Consider the following 9682-nt stretch of genomic DNA (forward strand, 5'->3'; position numbering starts at 1 on the left):
CTAAGCACTGCTGGTGGCTGCATCAAAACCCACTCGCTCCCTTTAATTAAATTTTCACATTTGTTTTGTAGGGGAGCGTTTAATGAGTCTGGCAGTTGTTCCGGAAAAGCAGAGAGGCTGATAGGTATCTAATCTACCTTTATACTCTGTAAAGCATACAGCATACCTTGGCTCATTTGAAGTGCTTGCGAAGACGGGCAAAGCTAAATAAAGTTTATATCCTAAAAAATAATTCACTAGTTGAAATTTAGGGGGCATTTTACTATTACATTGCTTTTATTTAACGTTGTACTGTGACACGTTCAGTGATTGAAGTCACAGCTTGTGACCTTAATAACAGCTGTGAACTGTGATAGCTGGTGGACTTAAGCTATGGTTGTAAATTAATGCCCAGAAGGAATTGAGAAGAGCAAAGGAGTGAATAAACAAGAGTTGTAAGTGCTACAGATGTGTACAAGTGTTTGAGGTGCGGAGGAAGGACAGTTATGCTGTGGCACACTTTCAACTCAATGTCACAAAGAAACTGACAGCAGTGCAAGCCTATGATGTTTTCTTCTCAATACAGTACTACTCCAGTGCAGGTCTCTACCTTGTCAAGAAGAAACAGATTGTACTGAGACAGTGCAGGCATCAGCCTTTTCAAGTTGATTATGCAACAAATAAAGTGACACTGCAGTGGCAGTGGAGGGTGCAGATTTTTGTGCTTACGTGTTCACACTTTTTTCTCTATTTGCCTGTCCATATTAGAGAGAAAAGTAAGCTGCTGGATCATTTTGTAGACGCGCTCATGCCACGTCATGAACATTGTGGGGCATATTATCAAGGGATTTATCTCCGCTTTTATGGCTTTAAAAGCCAAGAAAGCGGAGATAAAATTATCTCCCTATCAGCAACAGGGTGCTAAAACGCAAATTCGCATGTTAGCACCCTTTTTCTCTACGCTTCCCCTTGCATCTCTAATGAGATGCAAAGGGGGCGTTCCAGAGAAAAATAATAGGAGAAATGTTGTTAAGCGACATTTCTCCTATTATCAAGGACTACGCTAACCCTGTTAGTGATAAAAAAAAGCAGCGCTAACCGCGGTTAGCGCTGCTTTTTTTACACCTGGTATTTTCCTGACTTAGCCATGATATCCTATGGAAGGTGGATATCGTGGCTAAGTTTGTGAGCTCCTATCATCAAGCTAACGCCAAACTTCGAGAGATTATCGTTGGTTTTCCAGCGATAATCTCTCATTTGGCAGTTAGCGCAAGGATTTTTATCACTTCTGAGATAAACCTTGCTAATAGCAAGTTATCTCTGCGTTAATTTCCAGCGATGCTTAGCGTTAAAAAATGTGTTGCTAAGCCTTGTTATCAATAAATATCGCTAATCGTTGGTAATATGCCCCTGTATTTCTTATTCAGCCATGCTGCACAGCTTTTGGGATGCTACACCCCAGAGTTTAAAACTATTGACAACTTTGATAGGTCTCAAACGCTCGACCCATTGTCTTTGCCAATGCTTGTTAGAACTGATTTCACCTGTAGCGCAGACAAGGTCAAAATAGGAAGTATGCAGAACGCAACCACATATTTTCTTCCTGCTATTTATCGCCATACGTCCGCAATGTCCCTCGCTTAAAATGAGGGTGCGAGTGTTCGACCACAGGGTCCAGGCCAGCAGTGTATTATGCGTCACATAAAACACACACAGACAGACAGAAAACCACAAACAGGAGTGTCGCGAACCCCACAAGTAAGACACCGGAGTCGGAGCGTTTGGTAGTATGTCTTTATTCCTTGACTACCATGCTCACTCTAACCTGTTCCCAGCTTTCCTGTTTCCCTTTCCGGTCCCCGCCCCTCCCTGCTTGCCTGCCCTGTCCCTGGACAGAGGTCAGGCGTAATGATACGACACCTCCCCCTTTTGTACAAAGTCTTACTGTCTCTCATATTTATAGTTCCTCAATCAATCACACGGGTCTGCAGGCCACCCGTTTAAGCTATAAAGACACATATCCAGTTCCATGGTGTCACTTTCCCTTGCCTTGACAAAAGTCTCCTTGACTACAGAAGTGCATCTTTGAAATTGCGGAATGTCTCGTGTGGTCGTCTCGTTCCCAGATTCATGGCGGTTTCCGGTAGGCTTCTGGGTTATCCACTCTTCTTCAGTCTCGTAGGCGATCATGATTTCCCCTTGTGAGGTGACAGGGAAGGGCTCAGCGTGATGGCGGCATTCTGTCTTCCTTTGTGGCTCTTGTTCGATTGACGCTTGATTCCTTTCATGAGAGGATGTTGTTCTGGTTCTCTTCCGAGCACCGGCATACAATTTTACTTCCTTTTGTCTTGTCCAGTCGAGGGCAGCACTGTCCTCTTGTTCAGCGTCATGCATACCAGACGGTGATGCACCGTTTGGAAAAATCATTCTAGTTTGGTTCGGGGACTCATTTGCTGCCGCTGGTTGTCTCACCCACTCACACTCGCATTTGGGACTGATGAATGCTTTGACTATCTGAGCACGTGCATGTTTCCCTCTCATTTGATGATGATTTGTCTCCATCGGCACGTTAGGATTTCCTTGCGGAGTGACTGGGTGGCCCTTTCTCATCCGGTGTGTAATGTCCTTTGTATCTGTTTTCATTCGGTAAGCCCTTTGAGTCAGTCTCGCTGACCACATCAGGGGCGACGGTATACTTTTTATGTCTTGACATACCTGTGACTGACATGACAGGTTGTCTTGTGGGGTGATTGGGTGTTCATAGACAGCGGCGTGAGATAGGTTGCTCTTGATGGGACGAATGTCCTTTGGTTTGATGGTGTGTTCGGGTGATTGATGCCATGGACGTTGTCGGAACCATGACTCGGTCGACCCGAGGGATCGAGCAGACATGCTTTCTGAATCGGAGGAGTCTTTTGCTGATTTCCTTCGAGAACGTTCCTTTGGGTGTTTCTTGGATGGTGGATTTCTGACACAGGTAGGCCGTGACGGACTGCTTCTAGAGTCGGAGTTCTCTTTGGGATATTTCTCCAGGTACCTTTCTCGAAGTGGCTTCGGTGCCATCTCACTGGGGAGGTTGTTTGATAACCACATGTTTATTTATTGTGTTTGATCCCAGGGTACTTCGACTCTGCCTCTCTCGTATAATGATAATGGCCTCCTTTCAGTTTCTTCGTTGTCTCGGATGTCGTGGATGTGTTTGTCTTCCCTTTTCCGGTATCTGAGTGGATCAGTCCGTCTTGTGCGGCTTGCTTCTTCCTCCCGCTTGTCTTGTGCGCTGACATCTTTGTTACGGGTGTGAACATGTACCGATTTCCAGTGTTGGCGTGACTGGTCCAGTCCTCTATGGTTTGTCATTCTTGCATCTTTGTTGGGCGGCTGTCATCTGGTCCATTGGTGCGGTCTGTCCCACTTGACACGTCCTCTGCTTCAGAATCGTTTTCACCATATGTTGAATGACTCCTTGAGGTTGAATCACTCCTTGAGGTTGTGTCAGTGACGCTGTCGCAATCCTGGGTCATCTCAGTCTTTTGTGTTGACTCAGAGTATTTCATGTCACTTTGTCTCTCCCGTTGTCTTGAGAAGCTGTCGCAATCCTGGGTCATCTCAGTCTTTTGTGTTGATGACTCAGAGTATTTCATTTCACTTTGTCTCTCCGCAGTCTTGTCTCTGGTCTGCCTTCATCCTCCCTGTTTCTGGTTTTGTTTGCTTCTTGGGTTTTATTTACAGACATGAGAGATGTCTCTTTCCTGGTATCTTTGTGTCTTGCACTCGGTGCACTTCTTTTGATAATTCTCTTGCTTTGACCCGCACTCCAACTTCGGCCTTCCTGATGATTTCCTTTAGCGACCACTGCCCTCGAAGAATCTTGCACTTTGTATTAGTATTTGAACAGTCTTCGATTACCCGGAGTCGAACTGCTTCCTCATTTGAGAATGTGTTGAAATGGCAGCATTGTACCAGACTTTTCAGCCTTGTGATGAAGTTTGGCAATGATTCTCCTGGTTCCTGCTGGGCTGCATTGAAAGCCATACGTTCATGATCTACGTTTTCCTGTGTGTTGAAGTGAGTGCGTAGCATCTCTTTGAGGTGTCTATATGTCTCTGTGTCCTTTGCTGAAAACGTCCTGACTAGGCGTCGGCCTTCGTGACCCAACAGCTGACATAGTAATAATAGACAGTTGCTATCTCTTTGCTCGCCAGTTGTTTCGAGAAATGCATCTAGTGATTCTAGCCACCGGTTCCATCTGGGACCCAAACTCTGGCCACTGGTCTGTGTCACTGGGGGTGGTATTCCAATGCAGGGTTTAGATTTACGTGCTTCCTTTCGCACTGACATGATGGGGGCAAGTCCTCGTATGCCACTGTCAGGTGTGTCCATCGGTTTCACCTTTCCTTTTCACTACCAACCTGGCTCGGTGTCCACCCTCAGCGTGACCGGCTCAGTAGACCTCAGTGAGTTCCATATGGCTGATACTTAGCTGCAGCATGCGCGGCTCGTGTCTCAGGGATTCCTGCTTTCTGTAATGTAGCGTGCTGGCTGCAAGTATTTTGTGTTTCCTCAGCACTGGTACTTGGCGATGACGCTATCTTGTTCTCGTATACCTTTTCACGACTAGTGCAGGTTACCAGTCACTTAATTGACGAACGGAAGCTTCCTCGATTCTTGTTTATTCGTGTTTCCAGGTCATTCATTTTCTTGATTTCCTTTGATTTCAATTGCTTACGTTCACGTGGTGTTGGAGGTTTACCTTGGGACTTGTACTTGCTCAGGCTTTGTTTCGTTTGACACTTGCATGGGCTGGGGCTTGTTGCATTCGCAATTGACGTTTGCTTGTGTGTGTGGCATTCAGGACTTGCGGTTGCTTGTGTTTGTTTACATGTGAAACTTGCATTTACTTGTGCTTGTTTCTATTTTCGATTTCACACGTGCCGGTATTTGTTGTGTGTCACTGTTGCTTTGGCTCATGCTTGTTGTCAAAATACATTTGATTCATTGCATCCTTTGTTACTTGTGCTCGTGTTTGTTTTAGTTAAATTCTTGCATTTGCTAATGCTTGTTATGTTTGCTGTCGCCTTGCACTTGTCAAAGTTTGTTTACTGTGGCTCTTGCACTTGCCAGTGCTTACTATTCAACTCAGCTTGCCTGACCTCGGAATGGCCGCCTAATGTATTTAGCAGGGGATGGGAGCAACTCTGCCTGACCCCAAGATGGCCGCCATTGTGAGTATCTCGTTTTCGACGAGATTTCAGGTCTCCCCCACTTTCGATTTCTCATTACCGGTGCTCACTCACCATACCGGCTGTCAGGCGGTGGGACTCTCACGGAGGTCAGGGCTGCTACACCGCTCTGCTGGATCAGGTAGGACTGGGGTGGGCTCCCGGCGTCCTTTGACTTTTGGCCACGTTACTTTCCGCGGCCCTGCGCACCCTCAGGCATCGGGGGTGAGCACTTGCAATGTTGGCGCGCGACGGCGCATACAGTCTCGCGCATATCAGCGCTCCCAGGCAGGCACTCCTTCAGGTTCTCTGGGCCCCAGAGATGCATGGCTGGGTCATCAGATCGTCTGCTTGGCCCCCACTGGGGTCCTTGTTTCTGTGGCACCTTTCGTGCGAGCTCGCACGCTCTCGGCAGCTCCCGACGCGCAGAGTGCCTTCGTTTTCGCGCTCTTCCACGCGGTCGGGTGATCGGCTGCAGACTCGCCGGTTAACGGCCGTGCACGGACGGCTGGGGCTGCGTTAGATTGCGGTGGGTATACAGGGATCCCAGCCTCGTCGCCAGTGTCGCGAACCCCACAAGTAAGACACCGGAGTCGGAGCGTTTGGTAGTATGTCTTTATTCCTTGACTACCATGCTCACTCTAACCTGTTCCCAGCTTTCCTGTTTCCCTTTCCGGTCCCCGCCCCTCACTGCTTGCCTGCCCTGTCCCTGGACAGAGGTCAGGCGTAACGATACGACACCGAGGAACAAGTGAAAGGGCGCACCAGCAAGGAAAGGGAAGCGGAGGGGGTAGGTGGGCGGGGGCATTCGCCCCCGTTATACGTCCGTCAGTGTTGTGCACAATTACTTCCCTTTGTCCAGAGAGAGTAAACGCTCTCATGCGAAACAGAAGTGGTTGTCCGCATTAGTGTGCATTTAAGGACTTTCGGCTTTGGCGCATGTAAGTATATTAAAAATAAAACCGGGCAGAACTACTCCTGCAGCCACCACAGCTGCAGAGCCCAGCCTTTACCTCGTGTCGTGCATGCGCCTGGCATCTGCACATGCCCAGACTTGCCTTGTTTCTAAACTCTTACTGAATCCGGGGACCTTGGTGATATGGTTTTGTGGTTAAGTAGCTCATGGGAACACAATAAGAGATTGATCTTCTGTTTTTCTGGTAGGCTGGAAAGAGTGGCTAGAATCGCTCGAAGACACGTGCCTGAAAAAAGAAAAGAATGTGAACAAGATAACCAACAAAAACTTGGGCAGTGAATAACTGCTTTAACCTTTGGCTCGCTCCATAACTGAGGCACCCAGCCCTAGCAATAGGGCCAAGTGTGTTTTAGGGTTAGGTTAGCATGAGTGAAAGCATTAGTGACAAGGTTAGGATTAGGTTTATGTTTAGGATCTAAGTTGCAGAGGGATAGGATTTCAGGCTATTTTTTACAAATATATATTCACTGAAATAAACAAATATTAAAGTAAGGTGAATGTGTCAGTGACAACATTATTGTTTTGAACCCAAAAAACCCCACAGAATTCACCGGTTATAGTAAGCAGAGTTTACTATTGTGTCTCCCCATTTGCAATGCTTTTGACCTCACATGTTACATAACTCATGACATGTTCTATGCCATCATTTATGACATCACTGATGAGATCTCAAATGACATGATGACATAACTGATGACATTATCCAATGAGTGTGTTAGTGTTTTTTAAAGTTTACATAGTGGCAGGTAACTACCATAGTACTTCTCTACCTAGTTTGTACAGCTGTGTCCAGCTAATCGGTGTGTTTACAAAAACCATGTGCTCCTAAGCACCATAGGTGTGTAGAGGTACTGAACAAGTTATAAAACTTCGTATTGAAGAGTAACTTTTTGTGCAGGTGACAGTTGACAACTTGTGTTTATTATGTTCCACCCACGTTTCTTGGTACTGTAAAAATGTTTCCAGCAGAGCAAAGGTTCTACGTACTACATACTAAGTATTGTAAGTAGCCTTGAGTTATTAGACAAAATCATCTTAGCATGACAATTTCTGCTTAACATAGAAGACTGTGTTCACCAGGTGCTAAGCTACGTATATCTGCTTGTTTTGCTTCAGAAGATGGACTCTCGGTATAGTTTGCACCACGGTATGAAGGCTGCAGGTAGTATGAGCTTTAGCACCTTCAAACGTTTGCAATTTTAAGTGAATAGTTTCTCTTTGGACAATTTTTGCATAGAGTGTACATTGTTCTTAGTAGATATTTTTTAATACTCTGTTGTGTATATCTCATAAGCGTTTCCCTTTCTGCAAACCTAGTAGTACAGATTAAACTGTCTTCATAGAGTAAACAGTGTAAATAGCACTCACTTTTCTACTTACAGCCACTTCTTTTCTCAATGTAGGTTCAGTGACTGTCAGGGGTTTGATACAGGCAAAGACTGTCCATAGTATGGCATTAGTAATGTAACAGAACTTCAGTATCTGGAGAAACTTGGTTTTCCCTGAACAGTTTTATACAGATTGAACTCTGTATGCAGGATAGGGTACTCTTTCATCTATGGTTTATAATCAACAAGAACTCGGCTACCCATGAGGTGTATGGTATAAGGTCAATGTTGCACATAACACAAGCTTGTTTTACCTATGGGGTTGTTTGTATAATAGCAGTATTCTAAGCTAATTTGCGCTTACTTTCATAGCTCTAATGCTATACCTATTTGTTGTAGACTCTTCCATCCAATGAAGACACCAAGAGGAGGGACATTCAAAATGCAGGTTTATTGGAGCACAGGAACCCTATGCCAGGAGCACAAACACCAACCGACAGTCTCTACACCAACTGACAGAGAATTCCAAGTATGTCATAGTCCCACATCCCACTCCAACTTCAAACATGACAGGTGATAAGGGGAGAAGACAGACTAAAACTTTAGAGGTTTTAAGCATCACATCCAAAAAAGGCAAGTCTGAAAAACGCAGCTCCTAGTGGAGAACTGCCACTAGCCCTTTGAAAGAGAGCTACCCTTCTCATGTTCCAGACTTGCATATTGTCCAACTTCAGCCAATTTTGACCCACCTGCAGAACCTTGAAAGGACCATGAAATTTGGAGAGACCAGATTTGACACCACCTGGTTTGACTTTGACCAACTCTCCTACTCTAAAGAAAACTTCCTTAGGAGACAAAACAGTATCGTTGGAGGCAGAGAGACTTCCACTTTTCAACATCCAAGAAGGACACAACTTAGTGGAAGGTTTCCTGCCTCTCATCATTTCAAAGGGTGTTTTACCAGTAGGCCCATTGGGTGCGCTGAGGTATGCCCACAGCATGCCCTTGATAGCACTTTGCACATTCTGCCCTGCCCCATTGGCTAATTCCATGGTACCCTTCACCACCCTGTTGATCCTTTAAATTTGACCATTGCTCTATGGGTTGTACAAGGACATACAGACATGTTTCACCACAACATGAGTCAAAAAGGACTCCATTTCACAGGAAGTAAGCTGTGTGCCATTGACAGTGACAATATTAAGTGGAAATCTCCTACAACAAAGCAATGGTGGTTTTGGTGCTAATATTTAAAAAAAAAACACAACTTCTAACCAGCGTGACTTGGCATCCACCAAGACGTGGCAAAGCGTTCATGCACAGACAAAAATGTGAAAAGACCAATGAGATTGAGGCTGACCTTTTTCTAAACAGAGTCAGCTTCAGCCAGATGTAAAAAGGTGTCCTTATCAGAACCAACCAATTTCAATCTTTTTTCTGAATTTTTGCTATTAATGCAGTTCTCAACTCACCTCTTGACATCGGAATCCATTCTGGGCCACCGGAAATTCTCCTTGACTCTTTTAAGAGTAAAGGTTTGTCCCATGTGGCCCTCATGCGCCAAGGCAATCAGGTTGGATCTCAGAATGACAGGAGGAACAAAACGCTCACCCCTGACGATAATGTGATCTGGGTTAACAGACCATTCCTTAACCACTTTCGAATATGGTCTGACATCATCAGAATACCTGCTCTCTCTTTTAGCACCCTCAATGATCATCCTGTGAACAGTTTTAAGTTCAGGTTCCTTATCAGAAGATTTCAACCACTCACGTTTGGAGATGGCACCATTTACACCAGAAAGGATCTCATCAATACTCACCACAACTTCCTCAGTGAAAACCTCACCACCCTCACACATCTTATCAGGCAGCCTGGAAAGACAATCAGTTACTTTGTTTTTCCAACCAGGCAAATATTCAATGGTGAAGTCACATTGCTGTAGCTGGACAGCCAGTCTAGCAAGACGAGCCTAACAATTTTTAAATCCATTGGGTGCGAGGACCTTCAACAGGGGCTTGTGATCTGTTCTTAAGGTAACTCTAGAGCCCCAAATAAATCTACGGAAGTGAGAAGTTGCCCAAACAGCTGCCAATGCCTCCCGTTCGATGACCAAATTCTTCCTCTCAGTGTCTGAGAGAGAGTGGGATGCAAAGGCTGCAGTCTTTTCAACACCAGCA

At 45.4% G+C, this 9682-nt stretch overlaps 1 long non-coding RNA gene across 1 annotated transcript in view; it reads left to right on the forward strand.

The window, feature by feature from the left end:
* LOC144775436 (uncharacterized) overlaps window positions 1–9219 on the forward strand; it is a 102795-nt gene extending 93576 nt beyond the window's left edge. Inside the window, exon 3 of the long non-coding RNA XR_013600553.1 lies at window positions 7902–9219. This is a non-coding gene — a long non-coding RNA (uncharacterized LOC144775436). The remainder of the gene's footprint in view (window positions 1–7901) is intronic.
* The last annotated feature ends 463 nt before the right edge of the window (window positions 9220–9682 follow it).

This window comes from Lissotriton helveticus, chromosome 1_1 (genome assembly GCF_964261635.1).
Source record: "Lissotriton helveticus chromosome 1_1, aLisHel1.1, whole genome shotgun sequence".
Taxonomy (NCBI): Eukaryota; Metazoa; Chordata; class Amphibia; order Caudata; family Salamandridae; genus Lissotriton; species Lissotriton helveticus.